Raw genomic sequence first — 6,000 nt, forward strand, 5'->3', positions numbered from 1 at the left:
CCGATACCTTGACTTTGATGTCCTTAAGTCATTTCGCCACAACTTTGGAAGTATGCTTGGGGTCATTGTCCATTTGGAAGACCCAATTGCGACCAAGCTTTAACTTCCTGACTGATGTCTTGAGATGTTGCTTCAATATATCCACATAATTCTCTGTCCTCATGATGCCATCTATTTTGTGAAGTGCACCAGTCCCTCCTGCAACAAAGCACCCCCACAACATGATGCTGCCACCCCCATGCTTCACAGTTGGGATGGTGGTCTTCAGCTTGCAAGCCTCCCCCTTTTTCCTCCAAACATAACGATGGTAATTATGTGGCCAAACAGTTCTATTTTTGTTTCATCAAACCAGAGGACATTTCTCCAAAAAGTACGATCTTTGTCCCCATGTGCAGTTGCAAACCGTAGTCTGGCTTTTTTTATGGCGGTTTTGGAGCAGTGGCTTCTTCCTTGCTGAGCAGGCCTTCAGGTTATTTCGATATAGGACTAATTTTACTGTGGATATTGAACCTGTTTCCTCCAGCATCTTCACAAGGTCCTTTGCTGTTGTTCTGGGATGGATTTGCACTTTTCGCACCAAAGTACATTCATCTCTAGGAGACAGAAAGCGTATCCTTCCTGAGCGGTATGACGGCTGTGTGGTCCCGTGGTGTTTATACTTGTGTACTATTGTTTGTACAGATGAACGTGGTACCTTCAGGCATTTGGAAATTGCTCCCAAGGATGAACCAGACTTGTGGAGGTCTAAAAAAAATGTCTGAGGTCTTGGCTGATTTCTTGAGATTTTCCCATGATGTCAAGCAACGATGCACTGAGTTTGAAGGTAGGCCTTGAAATACATCCACAGATACACCCCCAATTGACTCAAATGATGTCAATTATCCTATCAGAAGCTTCTAAAGCCGTGACATATTCTGGAATTTCCAAAGCTGTTTAAAGGCACAGTCAACTTAGTGTATGTTAATTTCTGACCCACTGGAATTGTGATACAGTGACTGTAAATCAAATAATATGTCTGTAAACAATTGTTGGAAGAATTACTTGTGTCATGCACACAGTAGATAGTAGTGGTTGAAAAACAAGTTAATGACTCCAACCTAAGTGTATGTAAACCTCCGACTTCAACTGTATGTTAGCACAGCTGAAAACTGTGTACTGATTAAAGAAGCAATAAAACAGGCCGTCTTTAGACTAGTTGAGTATCTGGAGCATCAGCATTTGTGGGTTCGATTACAGGCTCAAAATGGCCAGAAACAAAGAAATTTCTTCTGAAACTCGTCAGTCTATTCTTGGTCTGAGAAATGACGGCTATTCCATGCGAGAAATTGCCAAGAAATTGAAGATCTCGTACAACGCTGTGTAATACTCCATACAAGGAACAGCGCAAACTGGCTCTAACCAGAATAAAAAGAGGAGTGGGAGGCCCCGATGCACAACTAAGCAAGAGGACAAGTACATTAGTGTCTAGTTTGAGAAACCGACGCCTCACAAGTCCTCAACTGGCAGCTTGATTAAATAGTACCCGCAAAACACCACCTGTCTCAGCATCAACAGTGAAGAGGCGACTGGGATGCTGGCCTTCTAGGCAGAGTTGCAAAGAAAAAAAAGCAGTGTGTCAATAAGCAGTGCGGCTTGGCGGGTCGTGTTTCAGAGGACGCATGGCTCTCGACCTTCGAGTCTGTACCGGAGTTGCAGTGATGGGACAAGACTGTAACTACCAATTGGATATCGCGAAATTGGGGAAAAAGTAATATATATATATATATATATATATATACAGTGCATTGCGAAAGTATTCGCCCCCTTGAACTTTGCGACCTTTTGCCACATTTCAGGCTTCAAACATAAAGATATAAAACTGTATTTTTTTGTGAAGAATCAACAACAGGTGGGACACAATCATGAAGTGGAATGACATTTATTGGATATTTCAAACTTTTTTAACAAATCAAAAACGGAAAAATTGGGCGTGCAAAATTATTCAGCCCCCTTAAGTTAATACTTTGTAGCGCCACCTTTTGCTGCGATTACAGCTGTAAGTCGCTTGGGGTATGTCTCTATCAGTTTGCACATCGAGAGACTGAAATTTTTTCCCATTCCTCCTTGCAAAACAGCTCGAGCTCAGTGAGGTTGGATGGAGAGCATTTGTGAACAGCAGTTTTCAGTTCTTTCCACAGATTCTCGATTGGATTCAGGTCTGGACTTTGACTTGGCCATTCTAACACCTGGATATGTTTATTTTGGAACCATTCCATTGTAGATTTTGCTTTATGTTTTGGATCATTGTCTTGTTGGAAGACAAATCTCTGTCCCAGTCTCAGGTCTTTTGCAGACTCCATCAGGTTTTCTTCCAGAATGGTTCTGTATTTGGCTCCATCCATCTTCCCATCAATTTTAACCATCTTCCCTGTCCCTGCTGAAGAAAAGCAGGCCCAAACCATGATGCTGCCACCACCATGTTTGACAGTGGAGATGGTGTGTTCAGGGTGATGAGCTGTGTTGCTTTTACGCCAAACATAACGCTTTGCATTGTTGTCAAAAAGTTCAATTTTGGTTTCATCTGACCAGAGCACCTTCTTCCACATGTTTGGTGTGTCTCCCAGGTGGCTTGTGGCAAACTTTAAACAACACTTTTTATGGATATCTTTAAGAAATGGCTTTCTTCTTGCCACTCTTCCATAAAGGCCAGATTTGTGCAATATACGACTATACCCACGATATATACCCACGATTGTTGTCCTATGGACAGAGTCTCCCACCTCAGCTGTAGATCTCTGCAGTTCATCCAGAGTGATCATGGGCCTCTTGGCTGCATCTCTGATCAGTCTTCTCCTTGTATGAGCTGAACGTTTAGAGGGACGGCCAGGTCTTGGTAGATTTGCAGTGGTCTGATACTCCTTCCATTTCAATATTATCGCTTGCACAGTGCTCCTTGGGATGTTTAAAGCTTGGGAAATCTTTTTGTATCCAAATCCGGCTTTAAACTTCTTCACAACAGTATCTCGGGCCTGCCTGGTGTGTTCCTTGTTCTTCATGATGCTCTCTGCGCTTTTAACGGACCTCTGAGACTATCACAGTGCAGGTGCATTTATACGGAGACTTGATTACACACAGGTGGATTGTATTTATCATCATTAGTCATTTAGGTCAACATTGGATCATTCAGAGATCCTCACTGAACTTCTGGAGAGAGTTTGCTGCACTAAAAGTAAAGGGGCTGAATAATTTTGCACGCCCAATTTTTCAGTTTTTGATTTGTTAAAAAAGTTTGAAATATCCAATAAATGTTGTTCCACTTCATGATTGTGTCCCACTTGTTGTTGATTCTTCACAAAAAAATACAGTTTTATATCTTTATGTTTGAAGCCTGAAATGTGGCAAAAGGTCGCAAAGTTCAAGGGGGCCGAATACTTTCGCAAGGCACTGTATATATATATATATATATATATAAAATGAGGCAAAAGTTAAAATGGTGACAGGCCAGTTGCCACTCCTTTGCAGTTCTTTCATGCCTGCTGTACCGGTCTCCTTGCAGGTCTCACAATGGAGCTCTGGCAATGCCAGATTATAACAACCTAAAAGTGAGGAATGGGTCAGTAAAGTTGATTGGTTTAAAATTCAAACATATTGGAATAAGACAAACTAAATAAAGGTATACTGCATCCTTAGTATCCATGGTTACAAGTGCAACAGATCTGCCATGGCAAACCCTAATTGCTGGTTGTGGACACAGACAAAAACGTTGCAGGATCTCTACAGGCAGAAGACATCAGATATCCAAATACAATTAATGACAAATTAATGACAAAGGATATTCAACTCCAAATGACATTCAACATGGCAAGGAAGGTAAATAGAATTAGTGATCTTTAAAACAGTAAAAGTTACCAAGTTGGTTTGGATAAATGAAAATCAAATCAAATCTTAATTGCCACATGCTCCTAATACAACAGGTATATTAGGAGCATGTGAAATGCTTACAAGTCCTTAACCAGCAATGCAATCCAGGGCTGCTGTCAATGGCTGATTCCTGCAGTAGGAGGCAGTGGCTGTAGGAAGCCTTTCATCATGGCATCCCGATTGTGGAACACAAAAAGAGAATGCCTGGCTCTGTCAAAATCAGCACCAAAGAAGGGACATGGAAGGCGGTCGAAACAGTGCAAGACAGCTGGGTTGGTACCACACTGTTACCAGTTGTCAATGAGATATGGTCTCCTCAGCCTTTCTGAAGTAATTTGTTGTCTGCTAGCCCAGTCTGATGAGGCTGTGAGCGATGGTGGCGAGACCTCATCGTGGACATCGGAAGTCTCAAAGAGCTTCTGGAGTAGGGCATCTGTCCAAAAAATAGCCGCAAGATTAAGAAAGCATTTAAAAGTGACAGATTTAGGTATTGAATAATGACGCAACTAATTAAAAGCAAACACAAAATAAACATCCATCTTTGCATCTACCACACAGCTGCTATTCAAACAAATGAAAGAAAATGTGTTATGCACTACAAATTAAGTAACTACTGTTGGAATCGGCTAAACTTTGGACATTGAGATATTAAATAAATGATAGAGAAGAAGCCTAGAATAGAAGTGGTGAAAGATACTGGGTTTTAATGTCAGAAGTTAATGGTTCTCTGTAGGAAGACAAATAGCTTTGGAATGTGTTGGGTGGAAGGGAGGAGAGCAAAGTGTTGAGATAGGGGAGACAGATGGGTACCTGTGGATTAGGGGAAGGAGGGGTTGAGGTGATGTGGTCAGATCCCCTTAAGGGAATAATCAGGGTTTAGTATCTGGTTACCCTCTTCCCGTAGAACCATAAGATGTAAGAATTGGAGAGAAGGAGTGTCTTAAGTTGGATGTATATAACTGTGATGGTGAGAAATGTTTGGCTGTCTGAATTACAGCTGTACAGAACCTTCGGGCAGAATTCAACTTGGTTAAAGCTTCTCCAGTGTCCGTGAGTTATTTACTCTGAAAAATAAGAACAAAAAGTGGCATCAGACAACTGTTGATATTGGAGAAACACTACAAAAAAACATATGAAAGTGCATGGTAGCATTATTACATCCTCAGTCAAAAAAAGAAAGTAGGCCCATATGCACAGTATACAGTATAGGCTATGTACAGCACTGGGAGAAAAGTGACTGGTGATAGTAAATGATCATGAGTTGTTCCAGAGTGCTGATGATCTCACAAATCAGTGTGTATGCACACCCTAACCAACTATTATAATCTAAGATTGTCAAAACAATTTGTAAATATAGTACAATTTATATGGTATACTGAACAAAAATATGAACGCAACATGCAAGAATGTCTAACATTTTACTGATTTACAGTTCATATGAGAAAAAGCAGTCAATTGAAATAAATTCATTAGGCCCTAATCTATGGATTTCGCATGACTGCAAATGCAGATATGCATGTGTTGGTCACAGATACCTTTAAAAGAGCCTCACAATGGGCCTCATGATCTCGTCACAGTATTTCTGTGCATTCAAATTGCGATCAATAAAATGCAATTATGTTTGTTGTCCCTAGCTTATGCCTACCCTTACCAAAACTCCATAGCCACCATTGGGCACTCTGTTCACAACGTTGACATCAGCAAACCGCTCACCCACACGACACCAAAAATGTTGGCTGTGGATGTGAGGCCGGTTGGACGTACTGCCAAATTCTCTAAAACGACGTTGGAGGTGGCTTATGGTAGAGAAATTAACATTACATTCTCTGGCAACAGCTCTGGTGGGCATTCCTGCAGTTTCTGAAATATTTTATTTCAGCACAAGAAACATGGGACCAACACTTCACATGTTGCGTTTATATTCTTGTTCAGTATACATACCAACTGCCTTGGGAACATTGGTCCACTTGGTGGTATTGCAAGGATCTGTAAATAAAACAAGACAAAAAGTTAATGTCAGAAAGTAAAAATGTAATTTTTTTTACTAGTCTGCATCCAGATTGCGTCGTAATTGGCTGAAAGTGAGTCTGTTCAAATGTA

This window comes from Oncorhynchus masou, chromosome 18 (genome assembly GCF_036934945.1).
Source record: "Oncorhynchus masou masou isolate Uvic2021 chromosome 18, UVic_Omas_1.1, whole genome shotgun sequence".
Taxonomy (NCBI): Eukaryota; Metazoa; Chordata; class Actinopteri; order Salmoniformes; family Salmonidae; genus Oncorhynchus; species Oncorhynchus masou.